This window comes from Pteronotus mesoamericanus, unplaced genomic scaffold, assembly GCF_021234165.1.
Source record: "Pteronotus mesoamericanus isolate MK-2021 breed Mesoamerican mustached bat unplaced genomic scaffold, CSHL_Meso_final contig_164, whole genome shotgun sequence".
In the NCBI taxonomy this organism is placed as follows: Eukaryota; Metazoa; Chordata; class Mammalia; order Chiroptera; family Mormoopidae; genus Pteronotus; species Pteronotus mesoamericanus.
The window spans coordinates 29567996-29590067 of record NW_026555065.1 but is presented as its reverse complement, the minus strand read 5'-3'; the positions used below and the strand labels follow the sequence as shown (position 1 = coordinate 29590067).

Sequence of the window (22072 nt, the reverse complement as noted above, 5' to 3'; positions counted from 1 at the left end):
TGTAACTGGATCATGGGAGTGATAATGCCATCATATTTACAAGTTCTGCTTTCAAGACACAGGAGTCTAAAGGGCTATCTTAGAAGTCTGCCTATCACAGTATCCTTCCATTATTTAGGGCTCTCCAGTCCCTTTCTGGTCTTATCTTCTGCTTCCACTGTCAGAACCCTGTCCCCACAGCCTTCCCTAATGTAACCTAATGTGTATATATAATGGACTGTTCTCCATTTCTGGATCATTAATCATAATATACTGGTTGAGAGTGTGTGTGCGAAAGCAGAACACTTCAGTGTCAGATCCCAGCTCTGCTACCTACCAGAAGATTAGCAACTGCCTTAGTCTATAAAGGAGAGTGAAAATAGTGTCTGTATAGTAGATAATACTTTAAATACTTATGTGTTGTTGTAAGGATTAAAAGGCTTGGCACGGCGTTGTAAGGATATTTAAAAAACTTGGCACAGTGTCTATCACATAGTTCTGCAAAAATGTTTAGCTATCATTAGTAGTATTTTATAATTTGATGGTTTTATTCATACTTTATTCCTTTATGTGAGATACCTTGATAAATTCCTATGCATCCTTCAAAATTCATCCTAACCTTAGTTATGCAAAATGGGAAGGATATAAGAAACTATTTTTCAACATTTCTGTAAGTCTAAAATTATTTCAAGATAAAATTAGAAGTCCTAAATGTTATCACAATGATAAAGTCTTCTGATTTTCCTTGTTGTAGAATGAACAATTTCATGCTACTTTCATAGAATTTTAAGTACTATCACATTATGCCATAATTATTTGCTTACCTTTCTGTCTAAATATAAACTTTATGAAAGCAGAGACTAAGCTTTATGTATCTTTGTATCTCTAATATTTAGCATCACATTAGATGTAGCCTAGAGCATATATTATATGAATGCTGGCCCAATAGCTAATTGTTGAATGTATTTTTGTTTATTGTACATAAGAGATTCACCATGGAAAATGAGATGTGATTATAGGAAATTTTAACTAGTGGATGGGTCAGTGTGCTGTCATCAAAGCACACTGACCCATCCACTGATACCTCTTTGGTTATCAGAGAGTGCGGTTCCCTAGACAAGCAGTGTCATTAGCCACAACGAGAGACTTGTTAAAATTCTGTTTCTTGGACTCCATTCTCCAGACTTACTGAATCAGAATTTCTGGGAGTGTGGCTGAGCTGTCCGTCTTTAACCGTGTTAGTGAAGGCCAACATGAAAACATGAATTATTATGCAAATGGTAGCTATGTTAAATGAATTCACAATCTTGTATGTGTAAATGTTTTATTAAAGGGAAATGACATAGATGAGCTATCATTGAGAAGCAATTGAATTCCCACTTAGACTTATGTATCTGTAAACATGAAAAGTTTATTATTTGTTTTATTATCCTACTGACATTGTACACTGCATTAATACGGGAAGTAGAGTGCTATTCTTGAAGGTAGAATGCTGTTTTCCTGCCTGATATTTGTTGCTGTGATCACATTTGTTGCTGTGAAGTTTGTTTATTATTTGTTTTATTATCCTACTGACATTGTACATTGCATTACTTCGGGAAGGTAAAGTACTATTCTTGAAAGTAGAATGCTGTTTTCCTGCCTGATATTTATTGCTGTAACCATTAATCATAATATTAACATTCTGGCTTCAATACAGATGTCTTCGGATAACGATCGACACCTTCCAAGTGCCTGCTGCTGCTTCTCCAAAGATGCTACTTCTCCAAATTGTATTTGAACATCCATTAGGCTTTCAGTATATAGCTTTTAGAGCCAGTTTTATGTTATCAGCAACTATTGGTGGAGTTACAGAATTTCATCTAATAAGTCATTAGGATACTACAATCACACATCTGCGGCTGTATTTTAAAGAGCAGCACTTACTATTTTGTTGCTATCTTTCTAATTCCTTTAATAGCAAATATATTGAAAAATCATATGATAAGTTATGACTAATCTTACGAAGAGCCTGAATCCAGGAAAACATTTGCTCCTCATCTATGGAACCTGTTGAATCCTAGCTTCTGTGTTATTGGAGAAAAATCACTTCCTTATGTCTTTTGGGCAGTATTTTCCCTTTAGAAATTTGGAGGCTGTCCTGTCAGAATGCCTCTGCCTTCCTCTGGCTTTTTCCTTTCCATGATAAATAGACCATAATTCACACAACTGTTCAGCTGAGCTGGGTTGAGGATGAAGCAACCCCCACCCCTACCCAGGCCTTGAAATCAGGAAACCTACTTTTAAATCCTATTTCTATCAATTACTATCTATGTTTCTGTGAGTAAGATGCAACTCTTGCACTAAACAACGAGTTAATCACATCACTCAGAGTTGCTGTGAGAACGAAATGAGACAGCATACATGAAAGCGCATGACAAATATGAGGAATTGTTTTTATGATTACAAATGGCAGCCTCAAGGAGAGCTGTTGCCTTTCAGTTATCCTTAGTGAGCCCAATAGTCTGTTTGCCAAAGAGGCCCATGGATGTTCTAAATGGATGTTCACTGCAGGCTACCTCCTGAGAAACTGCATTCATTTGCTGCTCCCCTGGGGGCACTATTTACTGTCATCTCTTCCAGGTGGGGAACCACTAAAGGGTAATAACTATTAGCTTTCTATTCCAAGGCAAATAGCTTTGGCAATAGCGGGAACGTGATAAATTGCAAACAGGGGTAAGGATCCAACAGGTCTGTAATAGTCTTGTGCTGGTAGTAGTAAGGAGTAAGTTCCAAAACTGTGGATTCAAAACTAGGTGAATTTGATTGGATCTACAGTTAAGGCAGAAAATAGAGTCAGGGGTCACTCTGAGGTTCCTGCCCAAGTGACTGGGAAGAAACTGCTATGTGAAAACACACAGGGTCTGCAGCCAGGCAAACTGTCACGCTTAGAGTGTTGATTAATGGATCTGTGCCAAAATGTAGAAAGATGTCGTTTGCATGTCACAAGACTCCTCACTGCTCCCTGTCCTGTTCAGATTTTTTCTTTTCAACCTGGTGTTCTTGGTCAGCTTTGTAGAAAACCTGAGATGGAGAAAGAAGTGTTAGGTGATGGAATCAAAGCTTGTTAAATCCTTCCTTAGCTAAATGGAACAAGATTGAAGTCAAGGGGATACTGGAAACATCCTGCATTTAGCGTGAAATATCCACTTACAAGTAAAGGACATAGGAGACTTTGGTTTTGGCTTTAGTTGACAACATATTGATTTTGAGCCAGTTGGGTCATGTGACTGGTTAAAACAAACGCCGGACTACATTAGTAATAGATATTCATATCAAGGGCAAAAATGTGCTACTGTACTCTATACAGGCTGATAAATGTGGGGTTTTGGATGTGACTATGGGTACATATTTGACTATTGACAAATTGGATTACATGCAGGGGACCAGGATGGATACACATCCAGAAATTATTTCATAGGAAAAAGAGTCCAAAAGAATCGTGAGCCGGTAGAACTGGGAAAGGGATACGGACAAAGGCTGTGTGGTGGATGCTCTGTGTGCCACCCAGACTCCTGTATTAAGATCAAGGCCCTGGTTCCCTCAGCTGCTGCTGGGAGTGTCGCTCATGGCTCACAGCTGAGTGGTCCCCCAGCGCCACTGCCCGCCCTCACCCTGGAACTGCCATCGGCCGAGATTCCACGTGCTCCTCAAGCGCAGCCCTCTCCGAGGGCTGGTCCGTGCGTGAGAGTACAAGAGCTCGGTCCTGTTGCCTTGCACAGGACAACTCTGAAGGACCACGCCGGCTTCAGAGCTCCCTGTGTGACCAGCTGAGGCCTCTGCTGTGGCTGCATCTGCACCGGCCCAGTCCTGCCTCCCCCATTCTCTCCACTAGACCTTCTGCATGGAAAATTCTTCTCAGTCTATTTCCCAGGGAATTCTACCTGCAACACCTGATGTTACAAAGACTGGGAAAGGATAAATTATGCATTTATAATGCTGGAACAATGGATTATCCATATGGAAAGAAAAAAAAATAAAGTTGGAGCTACCTCATGCCCTGCACGAAATCTATTTCAGGTGGACCTAGAATTGAAATGCGAAAAGCAAAACTTTATAGCATTTAGCAGAAAATATGGAAGTCTTAGGAAAGGGTTTCTTAAAAGCACAAACAATAAAGAAAATTTTTGGTGAATTTGTCTATATTAAAATAATATAAAATTAAAATGAAATTAAATTAAACTCATTTAACTGTAACAAATGATATTTCAAAAAGTCATAAGAAAAGCTGGGAGAAGATACTTGCAGTACTTATGACTAACAAATAAATAGCATCCAAAATATATAACAAATTCATAAAAACTAATAAATAAAAGGCAAACTACCCAAGAGGACAAAATGAGGATAGATGATAGTTCACTTAAGAGAAAGTCTGAAGGATGAATATGTGAAAATATGCTTAGCCTCACAAGCAGTTAGGGAAATGACAATTAAAATAAGATCCTATTTCATACATATCAGAATGGAAAAACGATTTTAAATTTATTTAAAAATATCTTTTCTTCTTTTTCTTCTTTCCTTTCTTTGTTTCTGTGCCTATGCATGTGCCATTTCCATGATAAACTACTCATCAGTGAAGACCTAGCACAAATGTCATCTTTCCATTAATATTCTTGGTTAGAGTTAAGCATTTCCTCTTACATATTCCAGATAGTGCTTTGTGCTTCTTCCATTTTAAAACACTTGGCATTGTCACATTGTTTACATGCAAGGCCCTGACGCTAATTAGATTATGAGCCCCTGGGTACACCAATCATAACATGTTTACTGTGTGCCTCTGGCATTTATCACAGTGTGAGACACTCAACTAGTAAATGTATACTGGATGGGTGAGTGAACCAGTTCCAGAGCTTTCTTTGTAAGATCAGCCCTCTTCAAAATGGGGCTGAAAGTCAAATTACTCTGTCCTGCTTGCTGTGTTTTCTCTTTGATGTATCCTCTAAAATTAGTTCAAGATAAACTAATTTTTTTGACCTTGGAGAAAGTACTTTAATTCTCTGGGCTTCAAATTTCTTTCTTTAAAAAAAATTATTAAATTTTTTTTCAGTTGATGGTCAATATTATTTTGTATTAGTTTCAGGTGTACAGCCTAGTGGTTAAACAATCATGTATTTTACAAAGTGTTCCCCTGATATTTCCAGTACCCACCTGGCACCATATGTAGTTATAACTATATTATTAAACTCTAATTTTGAGAAGAGTTTTTAATTACCCATTATCTACAGTGGAGCATATTATTAAATGTGGTTCCCACCCTCAGTTTAAAGAGGTTAAGCAGGTACATTGGTTCTTTTTCCCAGAGGTAGACAGCTGCATAGGGACAAAATAAGTGTTATTTTTCTTTATTACTCATTGCCTTTCTTGCGGGTGCATTGCTGCTAGAGGCACTACCAGGATTTGTTTTTAATCCTGAAAAAAAATGAAAGAAGTATACTCTGCCTAGAGAGATGAAATATGTTGACATACTTAAATATATATATATTTTAATATATATATTTATATATATATTTAAGTAAATATATATTTAAATATATATATATATTAACTTTTCCCTCAGGAAAGTTAAGTCTGGAAACATACACCTTCAAGGCATTTTAAATTTTTTAAATTTCTTTTTTAAAAGCCCATGTGGCAGCTGTTCTGCAAACCCCACATGGGAGCATATGACTTAGTTGATATTTGTCTCTTTTTACAGTGATTATAAAATATGAAAGCTGGGAGGGATCCTTGGGCCCAGTGTCTTCATTGTACAGGTAATGAAAATGAGACTCCATCTAATGTGTTGTAACTGTTTAGTGATAGAATACTCCAGATCTTCTAACTTCAATTTTGACTCTTTGTTCCCTATACTGTTCCCACTACCAATCTGAAGCTAACAAGAGGCTTGTCTGAATTTTCAATAACTTTGAGTTACAGTAGCTACTTTGGTATTTACTTTGGAGCCCTTGAAATTTCCACAATAAGCAATTGCTTGATGGCTTTTGTATTTCCATTAATAATTAACATCATTAGCATCTAAATTCAAGGGGATAAAGCAACTCTATTCTAAAGAAATATAATTATTTAGGCTCATGATCAATTTGGAATAAAAGGTAAAGTTTTGTAATATAAATTAAAAAATTATATGCTTATTAAATAAATTGTGATAAAGATTCTGTTAAGTTTAATAGCCTTATATGATAATTAAATATAGTTGGTAATATACCTGAATTTCTATTTACTCATTGGTAAAATGAATAACTTAGAATAAATTTTGGAGGACAATACAGCTTTGAGAACCTTTTATCTCTAAATATTTTGATTCTGTGATTGTAATAACAGAGGAATCATCTAACTTTGCAAAGTTATCTGAGGCTTGGAGTTGCTTAACAAAGAAGGTTTTCTTCACAATTTTTTTTTTGAAAAGTGATCTATGATTCAAACACTGTCTTGTCTTTCTGAAAGGTCCCTAGGAATCTCTTTCATTAATCTCCATATATGTGTTTTCTGTCCATCATTTATTTAGTTATGACTCTGATTTACTGAATTAAGTAAATTATAGTTGTTCAAACCACACACACACACACACACACACGCACACTGTCATCACAAAGTCCAACCATTGTTAGTACAACAAGAATGGTTTGTGCAACATCGATGTAACCTGCAGCCAAGGAGAGTGGACTGGAATGTGCATGCATGGACAATGGTGACTTCACTGTACTAGTCAGTGGGGTGGGTGGATGCCATTGAGTGAGCATGTGTACTGTGTGGCTGTTGCATTCAAAATGACTGAATGAGTAGAGTAATGAATCTGTATCAAATTTTGCGTTAAGCTTGAACATTACTCGCATGGAAACTATCTGGATGATTCAGAAGGTCTTAGCTATGGGCAACTGTGATTGGCAGTTTTATCACAACAACGCACCTGCTCATTCATCATGTCTCCTGCAGAGTTTTTTGGCAAAACATCAAATCACCCAGATGACTCATTTCCTTCAACTCAGATTTGGCGCCCTGCAACTTCTCGCTTTTCCCAAAACTAAATTCACCTTTGAAGGGGAAGAGGTTTCAGACTGTCGATGAGAGTCAGGAAAATACAATGGTGATGGGGAGAACTGTGTGCGGGCCCAAGGTGCCTACTTTGGAGGGGACTAAAGTGTCCTTGCCCTATGTACAATGTTTCTTGTATCTTGTACCTTCTTTTCTACTTTGTGCATAACAAAATATAACTTAGAGGCTTCTTATGAAGAATAAGTAAGATGCCAAGCACAGTGTCAGCCACACCGAAAGCGATCATGTCATTATGGACTGCAACTGCCAGTAAAATTTTTCTTTTTGGTGCTGACATACTTTTCTTATTGATCTCATTGAAGCTTTATGTACTTTCCTGTTACTGTCCTGCAGGATGTGTTTTTAAAAACTTACTTTTTAATTGTATATCCGTAACAGTTGGTCATAATATGATATGTCGTGTGAAGATGAGAGTGTTTGTTTCTGATTTCCACAACAAATTTCTTGCTTTCTTTTTCCACCGTTCTTCTCTATGGAAGCAACATAGCACTGCTGGATTTCTGCAAAAATGTTCAGAAAGGACCAATGGGTATATTCTCTAGAAACTGGAGTCAGTATATTATGAATTTCTTTGGTAGAGAGTTATGTCTTTTTCATGTTTGCATTCCCAGAACCCAACTTGCATAAATAGATCTAGTAATGAACATTTTATAGAGCATATGGGGGTTGGGGCAAAACTCCTCCTAAATTGAAATGATAAAGATTTGGTACTTAAAAGAAACTTTAGTCAATTTCATAACTTAAAGCATAGCCCATGCCCTGGATAATGTTATAACAGATTAATAGACCTTAGCTAATTATTGAAAACAAGATTTTGATGCCCAGAAGAAGTGAAACCAGAATAAACAGTATCTCTTAATAAAATGCTGCTTCAACAAAGATTATTTCTAATCAGGTGTGCAATGCATTATACCAGTACCAATGTTTTTATAGAATGAATAATTAGAATATTAAAAAATTTTGATAACAGAATAATTTTTCCTCAGTGGTACTGTTTATTGATTCAACAATATGACCTGTCCATGAAAATTCATATCTAAAAAGTTTTAGATCGATGCCCTACTGCTGCTTAGAATTGATTATTACAACTCAGAGTTATTTTTTGGCTGCAAAAATGTTCTGCAGTGTGCACAGTTCATTATCCCTGCTTGCATGGACCACTGTCTCCTATTCCTCCAACAGGAGAAGAGATTAGAAGAATCTATTAGTCATTAATCAATTGACTGCCAGAGCCCAGCTCTTTTTTTCCTCCCTTCCCTAGGCATGGAATTCTACAAAAGCCAACAATAAGCTTCATAAAATAGAGTGACTGAGACATGGGAAATTAACACTTACTACAGTGTCCTCTACTGTGTTAAGCTAATGACATGGAAATTTCATTTAATGCTTAGAGGTCGGTGTTTCGCACACCATCTCATGCCTGTGTGTGTACGCAAGAAAAGAAGTTAGATTTGCTGAAGGAGAGCTCTGGGACTGCATAGTTTTTGCTTTGTTTTTGGCTTCTGCATTTTTAGCCTTTGAATTTTTAAAAAAATTAATTAGATCAGTGTGCTTCTATGACTGCGAAAATCATTTTGCCCATATAAACCATGCTGATAAAAGTCTAATCTGCCAATATGATTTAAAATGTCATCCATGCTTTTTTAGTTTTTAAGAATCAGAGTTTATTCTCAAGAAGAATCCTGTTTGCTGGCTCATTCTCATCACTTTCATCCATTAGATCCAATTTCATCCGCAAACAGCTCGTTTTGTTTTTCCTCGGCTCACAGGCACCAGCAGAACACCACTTCCCTGGGGAGTTAGGCTCCTCCTGCTTGGTGCGAGCTAGTGGATATTTCCACTGGGAACTGAGTAGCTTCGAGGTGGGTTTCAAGACAGTGGTAGTTACAATATAGTAGCCACCGACTCTTTTGTTTATAAGGTAAATCATTATCCTTATTAAATTGCAGGGATTTCATGAAATACATGTTAACTTGGGTGGGATTTTAAAACACTTGGACTGAGTGTATATATTGACCAGGGTGACAGATGGGTCCCGGGTATGTGGCTTACTGGGGAGTCTGACAAATTATGTCTTTCCTTAGGAAAAAATAGGGATCCATAAACTTTTGAGTGAGAAAGGTATGCTCTAGTATAAAGGGGATGGATTATTTTCAAATACTTTGAAAATAGGTAAGATAGTGTTTTAAAATGTGTGTGCCAGATACACAAAAATGGATGTCTCAGATCTGAGTTTAAGATTTAAACCTTGATTTTTACCACACACAGTCCCGTTTATGGAGTATTCTTGCCAAAGACCCGAATGTGTAAGTAATCAGACATCCAGGGCTAACCTCCCATTCACAGGAACTATGGAAGGTAGAGGGATAAGTTATGCTACACCAGAAACAAGCAGACATATAAGTCCATACGTGGGACTGTTCTAGTTTGTTTTTTTTAATTGAGTTATAAGTGACAAAATTGTATAAGGTTAAGGTGTACAACATGCTGATTTGATACATTTATGTATTGCAGTATGATTACCATCATAGCATTATGTAACCCTTCATCACATCACATAATTATCATTTCCATTTGTGGTGAGAACAATTAAGATTTAGTCTCTTAGTGATCTGAAGTTTATAAGGCAGTCAGAAAAAGACACAGGGGTGGGTAGGGACTAGGGGTTAGGGAGACGTATTGGTCTGATAAATACATACAAGAAACTTTGAAATGTATTTGAAATAAGCCAACTATAAAAATACGCCTTTGAAATAATCAGGAAAATTGAATATGGACTAGATATTTGATAATACCAAGGAATTATTATTAAATCTGTTAGATATGATAATGGCATTGTGAGTATGTAAGACAGTGGTTCTCAATTTGTCATCTATGACTAGCATCGCCAACATCACCTGGGAAAGATGAGAAATGAAAATTCTCACCCCACCCCAAACCTACTGAATATGAAACTCCGAGGGGTGGGACCCAACAAAAATATGAAAATCACTGATGTAAGAAAATACCCATATTTTCAAAGAGTATGTAGGGGTTAATTGATATAAGGTCTGAGGATGGTTTTACAATACTTAAAGATGAAAATTTGGTGAAGCAAGTATAGCAAAATCTTGGTAATTGTTTTGTTGAGTAATATGTTTATGTGGTGCATTATATGATTCTTTCTATTTTTGTGTATGTTCATTAGACAATTTTTGGAAACCTTACAACACACACACACACACACAAGAATCCTTCTCAAAGAAAACAAACACTTGATTTTAAATTTTATAAAAACTTTGAGTTTGCCTACAGAAAACTGGAGTAAGCCTAGGCTTTGCCATTAAGCACTTGGCTGGATGGTCTTGGTGAGCCAGTTTCCCAGGAACCTCATTATTCTTATCCGTGGGATAAGGGGGTTCAACATGTGATCCGTTGTGAAGGTTCTCCCAAGCCTGCTATTCCTGATTGTCTGAGCATTCAGGTGAGTGGTCAGGAGTGCTCCTCACCAGCATTTCTCAAGTCTGGAGTTTGATCTGTGGGTCAGCATGTTCTCTTTCTCTGTCTCTTTCTCATCCATTTCTTGGAGGGTAGCAACATTCTCTGGGACGACGAAAGCCCAGGGACATCACCCTCTGACAGAATAGATAGGGTATGAAATTTCATGAAGAAGATCCCCCAAGGATTTGAAAAGTGACCTGCCTTCCAGGTTGGGTCTGAGATGGCGAAGAACCAGAGCAGAGTTTGGTACCTGCTGCTCCTGGCATTTGCCTTGAGCCCTTTCTTTTGCCTTTACCGCTGCTGTGATCATCACCCCCTCATACAGGGTGTAAACTCTGAGTGGGCTCAGGAGCCCTCACTCACAGCTCTCATACTTCAATGACCCTATCGAGTAGAACAATCAAAGTTCTGTACCTAGTTTGACAGACAGCAATGGTATCCTCACTGCTAGGCTGAGTCAGGTTATCTAGTAAACCATGAAAATGCAGGATTCCTTCATTACTTCAAGCCTCTGTGTATCCATGTTGAAGGATTACACAAGAAGAAGGAAGCCTCTCTCCGGGGAGGCTTTGGGGGCACACCAGGCCAGTCTTGGGGAGGGGCTGGCAAAGGGAGAGATGATGGGAATATGGGAACATGTGTGAGCAGAGGCTGCACATTGCATTGGCAAGAGGAAGGGAAAATGAAACAGGAGGAAGCTTGTGAGGATAAGGAACAACAGCTGCAGAGTCCAGCAGCCAGGAGCTGTATCCTCTACCTACTCCTCTTTAGATTACCTGATAGAAATGTAATTCCCACAAGTGCAGGCAATCAGTGATAGTGTTCCCACTGGCAGGGCAGTTCCTGGAGGCCTCTTCCCAGTGAAGGTGTTTGCTTATTTTCTCTTCTCATGTTCCTTCAGTCCTTTCGCTTTCCTACCTTGACTTTGACCCTGCTGGTGCCTTAGCAAACAGGGTACGCCCATGGGCATTGGCTAAAAAATAATGATAACAGAAACAACCGTTTCTTGAGCCCTTATGTACCAGCAGCTGAATTGAACACTTGATAAATGTTATATTTAATTCAAACCACAATCTATACAATAGCTGTTTTACCCATTTTACAGATAAGGAACAGAAAGTCAAAGAACTGACGTAAGTTTCCTGGGTCACTCAGCTAGTAAGTGGCAGAACCTAGAGTTCAACCGGGGCCTGACCCACTGCAACTGTTGTCCCTCATCTGTCCGCCTCATTGCCATACCTTCTTCCATGGTGACAGGGATTGGAGTGAAAACCTGGAACCGGAGCAGCGGGAGAGTCCGCTGAGAGGGCCACACAGTGGAGGGGCTGACGTACCCAGTGTGCCCTTAGTCTCCTGAAGGCCCATAGTCACGTAGGAAAGCCATTCCCCAGTGTAAGGAAATGTGCGAGCATTTCCCATAGCATGGTGAAAGGAAACGTATTGTTCACTTTTAGGAGGAAAATTAATATCTGGAGTGGAATCCGAACAAAACCCAGAGTTCTTCCCTGGGAAAGCTTCTTTGGTCAGTTGTATCAGACATTAGTTCACAATCACGTCGGTTTCTTTTTTTCTTCTCAGGAATATATAGCTATCCTCATTTAAGACAGGCAGAGAGAAAGAGGGTAGGATTCCAGAATGCTTCTGAAACTCCTACCCTGTAGTCCCCACCTCTCAGTTAGAAGAGCCAAATGCGGGAGAGCAGCTTATTTGTCCAGTGGTGGTGGTGGTGAAGGGTCTCACTGCAACAGGGAATGGGGAGGCAAGGGTGGTGCTGGCTAAAGAGAGCTGTGGATAAAGACCACCGACTGCAGTGACGTCTGTGGGTTCACACTAGTGCCTACATGGAACTTCCGCATGTGTTAATTACCAGGAGATCCACACAGAATCCCCATGAGATGAGTGGGTATATTTGTCTGCTTTAAAAAACAAACAAACAAAACAATTTCTTTGGTTTATGTCCTACCTGTTTCCAGAAAGGATTTAAGAGAGTTGCATTCAATGTAGAGGATAAAATACATTTAAAACAGGTGTTAGGAATTAGAAAACATTCTGTTTGATAGGGTTATAGTTGACCTTCCTAAATTTTGTATCCAAAGCACCCTGGAACCCTTAACAAAACTCTTGCTCTGTTTTCAGAGAAAAATAACTTTGACATTATTCATCAATGAAATCACTTGCTCAGACACTTTCATCCTGAAATATCATGGTATGAGATCAGAAAACAGCAGTTCCAGAACTATTCCACAGACAGAAGAAGTGGGTACTTTTCATTGCTATTTGAAATTTTTCCTAAGCACTTCCATCTCTGTTTATGCTTATGCTTCTGTTCTTGTGGGTGTGCAGTATATGTGCATCAAATGTGTATTTTTCATTATCTCCCAAGAGATGTAAACCTCTTCCATACTATGTACTTTCTGGGATTGCTAACTATCCTGTGTCAGAAGCAGGGAATGCCATCTCCATTTGAAAGAGGCTGGCACTAAGACTCAGGGAGGGTAACTTGCTAAGTAGCAGAGGGGAGACTTGGTGTTGAATCAGTTTTCTCCATTTTACTGTGTTGCCTTGTCCCCTGTGGCCATGGAACCATCTCCTCTGAACTGTAACAGTGAGAACAGCCCTGTCACTGTGAGTATTTGAGTTGATATCTGCGAAGCACTCAAAAATCATTTATTGAATACCTATCATGTATTCATCCCTGTTCTAGATAGAGTGGACACAACATTGGACACACTGTTGGACACACAGAGACGCACACACAAAAAAAATCAACTAATCCTTGTCTTCATGGAGCTCACATTGAGGTCCAAAATATAATCAGTAAGTTCTATTCTTCATTAGCTGGGCATACGTGTGACAGAGAGAAACAAGGCAGAAAACAGGATAGGAAGTACCTAAATCTTTTCCATGGTTTTATGGTCCATAGAATAGGAAGTTTTTTATTGACATATAATGCACAATGATACTCCTATCCAGTTCTAAGTAATATATTTAAAGACTATGGCCTAACCCTGGGGAAGTTGCCTGATTCCAACAGCGTTCCATACAGAGTCACTTCTGACCACAGGTCTTGCCAGCTAAGCTTTTGGTTTCTGTAGCTTCAGTCCTGCCAAGAGGCCTCCTTGCTCCTCAGGGGATTGCTTTTCTCGTATTTCAGAAGGACAGTGCATTCTTGTGTCAGGTGTGAAAGGGATCTTTCCTACTGGATGCCAATGAGAAGAAGCACCAGGGAAGGCTGGCTGGCAGAGCCAACACCCTCCTCTCTAACTGGGTTATTCTGTGCGCTAGCGTATCTCACTGTGAGATCTACTTGCTGTTGCTCAGTTTGTACCAACATTTAACATCAATATTCTCAGGGATGCATCTTTGTAAAGGAGGATTTAAGAGAAGGGATGAGATGCTAAAGACTCAAAACTTTACGTTGGCCCTTTGGAAAAAAAATGTGGAAAAACTTCTGGAACAAAGTCCTCAAATTGTTGTATGTATAACATCTAAAGTGCTTATTGGTCTTGGTGCAGGTCAAATAGGACATCATTTGAGTTGACACTTTAAAAAATTTTTTCTCAGGGGACCAAAAAGGAGTGGGACGTTGGAAGATAATTTAAAGGGAGGAACTGAATAAACAAAATACTTCAGATGTATAGGCTGCCTTAATTTTAGCTGCAAAACATTGTGACTTGGATGTGTTTGCTTTTATATTTAAATTTGTTTGTTTTTTTTTTAAGAAAAAGTGAGATAGCCCTGGCTGAGTAGCTCAGTTGGTTGGAATGTTGTTCCATACACCAAAAGGTTGCAGATTCTATCCCCGGTTTGGGTACGTACCAGAGGCAACTGATTGATGTTTCTTTCTCATGTTGATGTATCTCTTTCTCTCTTTCTTCCTCTCTCTCTAAAATTAATAAACATATCCTTGGGTGAGGAATTAAATAAAAAGCAAGATAGCTGAATGATGGAGAGGTTAAGCAACTCTTCCAGGGTCGTAGTTTTCTTTTACCTTTCCGTGTCCTTCCACTTGACCTTGTGGCTGACTGTCCTACAGTTGGTCATGAAGTTCTCCCAATCCATTGCTGTCTCCCCTCTTGTTCGCGGCAGATCCAGACACCTGGAGAGCAACAGCCAGGCGCGAGGTGGGGTGCTGGTGCACCTAGAGAACCTATTTTGAAACTGCATTTGCATGGCAAGTGCACTCTTTTTATATAGATTACTGTTTATTGAGAGGTTTGGGATGAGGTGGGCTGGCACGGTTAGCTTCCTGACCCTCCCCCATTGCTTCCTGAGCCATCCTTAGGCCATTAGAAAACAACCTTGCCATTATTTTATTTTGTCTCTTCTTTTAAACTTTATGTCAGTTCCTATAACCCCATTTAAAATTAGTGGAATTAATTACCTAATTTGGTAATTTATTAGGTCTATTTATTATTTCATAAAAAGCAGTGGTTTCCTGGCTGCTTTGTAGTGTGGCTTACGGAAGCTTTGCGGTTCGATGGTAGGGCCTTGGACGAAGGCTCTTGGTGTGGCTTTAGGATCCTTTGAAGAAAACACCAATACTCATAGTTATCATTGCTCATGATTGTAGAAATTTAGGGACTGAGAAGGTATACTCCTTCTACCGAGAAGATGATCTAGCTTCATCCCTATTTCTAACACAGTTCTAGAGATGAAGCGACTTCCCTAAGGTAAATAGCTGGTTGGTAGCAGAGCCAGGATTAGGACAAGGTCTCCAGCATTCCAGTTAACGTACTTTCCTCAGTGTTGTGATCCCGTTTGCTCTCTTTTGCCCACTCATTTACAATTGTGTTCACATTCTGACAGGCCCCCTTAGAGATCATACGTTCTCTTTCAACCAGGGAAACCCAGAGACATTACATGGTTTTGTTCAGCCTCCCAGAGGTTGTAGGTACTAGATATGGGACTAGAGGCCAGGTTCTCTGACTGCCAACCCAGTGCTTTTTTTAACCAACACCCTGATTCTTCAGAGGGCTGTGCCTTAGAGAGCGCTTTAACTCAGAACCTAGAGACTCCCACGAACTCAGTTACATAGCTCTCTCTTCTTGTGAGTAGAGTTATTGAAGGATGTAGTTCCACATGGTGGTGCTTAACACAAGAGGCAGAGGGATGTAGTGCTTGACCTCCAACACCCTTTGTGATTCTGTTCATTCATGGCATATCTGTAAGCCCGTTTTCTCCCGTACACAGTGAGGGTAGTGATTTTATCTCCCTTTCTGTTGGAGAATTCTGTGGTCCTTTTCCAGCGGTGTATGTTTCTTTGTTTCGTCCAGTAGAGGGGGCTGTGCGCTCACAGACCGACAGACCCCCAGGTTCCTCCTCCAAGTTGGATTTTTGGGAAGACACCTGCGGGGTGTGATGAAAGAGATGCCAGTCTGGGCAGGACAACCTGTGGGAGGATCTGGAGACACTGGTAGAAGAGTTCAAGAGGCTGTGCTGCTGGGAATCAGCAGAGGAAATTAAAGATATTCCTGGGAAACAGATCCCCAGGGTCCCAGAAATTCTTTTTAGGTTAATGCCTCCCCAAGAACAATGACAGGCTAAGAAACTGCAGGTTTGAATGTTCCTATTGCAATTGTACTGTCTGCTCTTAGGAGTGGTGAGTGTCCTGAGTGCAATGTATGCATAGTGTTGTGCCAGTCCTGGTCTGGGGTTCCTTTTCCATATGACCCAGTGTGGGCTACATTAGGAAGAAATATAATGTCTCCTCTCAGCACCAGTTGCACACAGGCAGCTTCTTCACACTTGAAACCTGTGCTGAGGTCTAGGAAAGACCAGGTGATTCTTCTGTTTTTAGTTAAAGTAATAGACCACAGTGCATTAAGACAGAGTCTTGAGGAAAAAAAAATGAAATGCTCATTTCTCCTGTACAGAATATGGAAGAGTAGGAAGAAGTACTAACACAGTCCTTGCTGGAGAAGCCGATGCTGTAGAGGAGTTTCAGAGAAGTGCTGCTTTATTGATCACATTCAGCTGCTCCTAATTTGGACTCTTAGAATTGAGACAAGCAGTTACAGCCAGGAAAGAAGGCAGGTGGGAGGAAGACAGGGGAGGAGGGACAAGTTTGGGAGTTAGAGTTAGAAGTAGGGATGCAGAAAGGAAGAAAAACAAAATCTTGACTTTCTTCTTCTGACCCAGCTGTGGAAAATACTTTTTCTGAGGTCCTTTGCCTAACTGACCTGAACGATTGCTTTAGGTGACATAGGTCAGTCATTTCAGGGCACTTCCTGGGACCTGGATGTCTAGGCAGGTGTGGAAAAACCTTGATAACACGCTACATCTGATCAGAGGCTTTATCCTGGGATCTGAAAGAGCTTTTCCCACGTGTACTTAAACAATATTACGTGGCTAGTGGAGGTATTCCTGTCACTTGAGGCTGGATTACCTACCCCCATACGGTGTTTGCCTAGTAAGCATTAGCTGCATTTTCCCCATTTTTCCATTGCTCTGACCTGCCAACCTCATCAATATCCTGAGAGCCTTCTCTCATGGCTACAGGCATTTGCTTTGAGGAGGTGGCCTGCAATGATGTTATCATCTGTCTGTGTAAAACTTTGATAACTGTGTCTCTGAAGGATATTTCCTGAAGTATCCTTCACAGATTTCCTTGACATTGCACATGACATTCAGAGTCTATGAGAAATCATGTAGAATATACAACGATGTGGCCCCTGCCCATGGGAGCCTACCTGAAAGTGGTCTGGGCCTCAGTGACACACAATGAACAAATATATTGATGACAAGTTGCAATTACAGGTTTTTCAAAGCCTATTTCCATCCCCAACTAACATTGACCTGTTCTGAAAGAGTACCACGTAAGTCAATAGTAATAGCCATCCTCATTCTTACTGAAAATAGGTCTTTCGAGTTTTGCAGTGCAGTTTCACAGCCATCTCATTTGGTCCGCTCACCAGGCCGATGACGGTCATCGTAAGCATGGGTTATTTTATCAGTGAAGAAACTGATGCCCCAAACTTAGGCAACCTCCGCTAAAGAAATACAGTTAGTTAGAAGTGGAACAGAACTCAGATTTAGATTTTCTCAGTACAAGTCTAGGTTTTTTTTAAAAAAATAACAATATATGACACAGCTAATGTGGATGATTTTGCTATAAAAACTAGAAGAACTACAGTGTTGTTAAAAGATGCAAGTAATTTCCTAGGTCTTCTGGAAAAATATTTATTTTTGCTTATTAAAATATATACTTCTTTTGATATATATATCATTATTGAAATTATATGTATATATTTATCATTACATAAAAGTTTGGAAACACAAATATTAATTTCAAAAACTATGCCCTGGCTGGTGTGGCTCAGTGCATTAAGTGCCGGCCATGTGAACCTTAGGGTCACTGGTTCAATTTCTAGTCAGGGCACATGCCTGGGTTGCTGGCCAAGTCCCCTGCTGGGGGCATGTGAGCGATGTTTGTCTTTCTCTCCTTCTCCCTCACTTCCCCTCTCTCTAAAAATAACTAATAAAGACTAATAAAATAATTAATAAAACTGTTCAATCCTGTAAGTCTGAAATAAACCTTAATATTTTGAACTTTTAAAATTGCTTCTCTGTATTAACGAAATTTTAATTGTTTTATATTATATCACAGAATTTTTCTATGCCATTTAATTTTCTTAAAATTAGTTTTAATATTTGCACATATTCCATTAATTAAATTCACTGTAATTTTTTAACTACCCCCTTCCTCTTAGCTGGTGTCAAATCTTTGCTGCGAGAAACTAGTACAGCATACAACTTTTTCATTTAAAGTTGTTCTTACATTTCTTAATAGTCTCATAAGACTTAAGCTTTAAAAAAGTATATACATGTTTAGTTTTTTAAGTAGAAACAAAATGCTAGCAGAGCAAGAGCTAATTGTCACAGGAGGGATGCTCTCTGAATTTGGGGGAACTGGGGTCAAGAACCGGAAGATACATGGTCAGTGGAAATTGGAAGCTCTTCTGGTTGTATTGGAGAAAACATTTTAGATCTCAGTTTAGACACCACTTCCTTTACAGATTTCCCAGACACCCACTGTCATATATGTACCAAATATCAGATTGCGCGGTCTTCTCATAGTGTTCTGCACTTGCCCTTTTGTAGCACTTAACTATATTCTAATGGCCTGGGTGCTTCTCAGTGGCTTTTCCAAGACCAAAAGCTCTTGAGAGTAGGGACCCCGCGTTAGTATTCAGTGCAGTGCGTGGCATAGGTACTTGGGTTGGTTTGCCCAGGCTGCCATAACAAAATACCACAGACTGGGTGGCGTGAACAACAGACACTTATTTTCTCACACTTTTAGAGGCTAGAAATCCAAGAGTAAGGTGCCGGCAGGGTTTGCTTCCTCTGAGGCCTCTCTTCTTGGCTTGCAGATGGCTCTTGTCGCGTCTTCACATGGTCATCCCTCTATGCCCTTGCATGCCCTTGACATGTCCAAATTCATTCTTATAAGAACCAGTCAGATTGGAATGGGACCCATCCTACTGGCCTCATTTAAACTTAACCTCTTTTTTTTTCTTTTTTTAAAAATTGAATGTAGTGGGGTAACATTAGTTAATAAAATTATATAGATTTCAGTTGTACAATTCTGTAATACATCATCTGTATATTGTACTGTGTGTTCAGCTCCCTAAGTCTACTTCCATCACCGATTTATCCCCCTTTACCCTCTTCTACCTTCCTCCACCCCCCTTCCCCTCTGGTAATCACCATACTGTTGTTTGTGCCTGAGATTTCTTTTTCTTTCATAATCCCGTCACCCTTTTCATCCAGCTTCACAACCCCCCTCCCTTCCACAGCTGTCCGTCTGTTCTCTATTTATATTTTTTGTTTTTTTCAAAAAATATGGAACGCTTCAAGAATCTGCGTCTCATCCTTGCACAGGGGCCATGCAAATCTTCTCTGTGTCGCTCCAATTTTAGGATATGTGCTGTCAAAGCGAGCACTTAATCACCCTTCAAAGGCCCTAGGTACTAGGGTTAGGGCAACATGTGGGTTTGGGGGGAACGTAATTCAGTCTATTACATGATTCCTTATATATTTTTATTATGAAATATTTGACATGCTTGTAGATGAATAAGAAGATAGTATTTACATTCCAGCACCCTACTTTCTGATAGCCAGGCCCTTTCTGGCCAAGGCTATGAATGATGGAGGCAGTCTGGTATCTTACAAGATGTGCCAGACCTAGACTCAGAGCCCTCAGTCTGTAGCTTGGCTCTGCCGGCTCCCAATCACGTGATCTTAACCACCCCCAGCGTCAGTCTCCTCGCCTGTACAATTGGGATAATAACACCTACTCCAGTAGATGGTTGTGAGACTAGATGAGATCATACATATGGGGGTGTCTAGCATAATACGTACTATGAAGTAGACATCAGAAAATGCCGGTTTAACCTGTCAATGGAAAGGTAGGTTAGAAATAAGAAGTATTTCAATTCGGTGATAAGAGAGGGCTCAGGTACTGCCAGAGCTCTAAAAAGTCCCCAGTTTTAACCCGTGAATCTCACCACTGTTGTTTATACAGCCCACCACCCAGCCTCAGATTCATGTCGGCTCAGTTAGGGCTGCTGGTTTATCAACTGTTTCCGTTTGAAAAACAAAGTTTGCTATATTAAATTATTTATATATAAAGCACTTATTCATTATAACCTAAAGTTTTCAGAATTGAATGAGTGATTTTGATTCTTGCCCCCAGACTCTGGGAGCTCATCGCATTGTGGTGTTGCCTAACTGCTCGTTTCACTGAGAATTGTTATTGCTTGAGATTTAAAATGGCTTTACGTAAAATATCAGGTGTCTCAGTGTGATGACAGTGATAACTTCTGTGAGGCACTTTATAAATGGACCTTGAAACACCATAAGGATATAAAGTCTCTTTTTAGGTTGTGGATAGAGTATTCAGTGATGAACAGATCGCAGGCTAGGGGAGCATAGAGAGAGGCTGTTGAATCTTTAAGATCCTTCAAGAATCAGTAGCACAGAGTTAGAGCCCTCCCTTCTGGTCCTGTCTCAGCAACAGTCATGATCCAATTTTCAGCTGATCAGCTTTTCCTTGCCTCTCTCTGAGGATGTTAGAAATCATGGCCTTTGGTTATTCACAAATCTACTTTTTACTCTTCTTCCAGGGCAAGTGTTTGCTTTCTCTCTTTCCCCACCCTAGGCTTCTCTCCTGATCCCATCACCACACTCTCCCCTTCTGTCCTCCTGCCCTATTCCTGGTTTCTGTTTCAACAAGCCTGCAGCCTACATACCTCTGTCATCTCTCCTTATTGCCCTTTCTTACTGTCTCCTGACCTGCCTTCATGTCTGGGCATTCTGCCATAACTGCTTTCCTGTCTCTCATGCATGTATACTCTCAGTCTCTCTCTTGCTTTCCCCCTTTCCTCCCCCTTCCCTGGTTGCTGCCTCTCCCACTTCTCCATCCAGATCCTCCTCCAGCAGGAACAGGAGTGTGACATCCCTCAGAAGTGTAGCCACTCCCTCATCCTGTTATCCTTCCGGATGACCTAGGGATAGGACCTTGGATTTGTTACTTCTGTTTTTCCACGGACACTTAGTGGATGTTAACACTGATGTCCTCCTAAGCATTGTTACAATAAAACCTTCCTGAAATCATCTCCTGGGCTCAGCATAGCCTATCCCCAAGGGGATTTTCACTGCCCCAAGGAGGAACTTGATCAAGTGAATGAGAAGGGAGCTTTGGCAGGAATGGAGATGGGTTTGATATGAAAACATTTGTATTTCAACTTTTGTCTTGATTGAGTAGCTTTGGTACTCTTGCAGACATGACTGCTATTTTAAAAGGTTCACCAGTGTTTAACAAATCTTTATTCAGTTTAACAAAGATAGTTACACTTGGGTTTCATTTAGTAAGTAGTAATGATTGTTTTGTTTATAGTTAGATCTGAATTCACTTATTGACTCCACTTATTGGTAATTTTGGTCCATCCCTTGAGACTGAGGTTAAGTGATGGTCCATGTAAGGACAGAATAGAGTTGTTTAAAGGTCTTAGGATGCAGATTGAAACTAGAGGAGCATTAACCATGGCATTACTGAAAATTAATGGATATCTGAGGTTGAGTTAAAATGGTCTAGCCAACCAGTTGATTCATTTGGAGATCACATTCCCCCAAGAAAAACAGGTCCAGCCTGATTTCCTGTTTGAGCTGTAAGATGTGACACCTGCCCCTCCTTGCTCCTTGTGGGTTCAGCTCTGTCTTATTTGCCTCTCCCCACCCAGCTTCTAAGGTTCAGCATGTCTGTTTGCGATGTGCATTGTGCAGTTTTCTCTAACTCCCACGCATTATAACCTCTCACAGAGTCAACCAGCCACAGCTTTTCTTTGTCAGAAAAACCACTGCCTTTAATCAGGATGAAGCATTTATCACACTTTGCAGTTACATGGTCACAGTTTTTTATGGGTATCAGTTTTCCTTTCCAGGGTTTTGGAGCCAGAGGACTCACCAGGAAGGCAGATCCAGAAGAGTTCAGGTTTCATGGCCCTGCAAATTGGAAGTT

The 22072-nt window shown here is 39.9% G+C and overlaps 1 protein-coding gene and 1 non-coding gene across 2 annotated transcripts in view; one reads left to right on the top strand and one right to left on the bottom strand.

Moving 5' to 3' along the window:
- The window catches only part of FMN1 (formin 1), a 342380-nt gene that overhangs the window by 13173 nt on the left and 307135 nt on the right, over positions 1–22072 (top strand). The window lies entirely within an intron of this gene.
- Positions 19390–19496, bottom strand: LOC129064497 (U6 spliceosomal RNA). Its single transcript, XR_008528476.1, has one exon. It is a non-coding gene; the product is annotated as a U6 spliceosomal RNA (small nuclear RNA).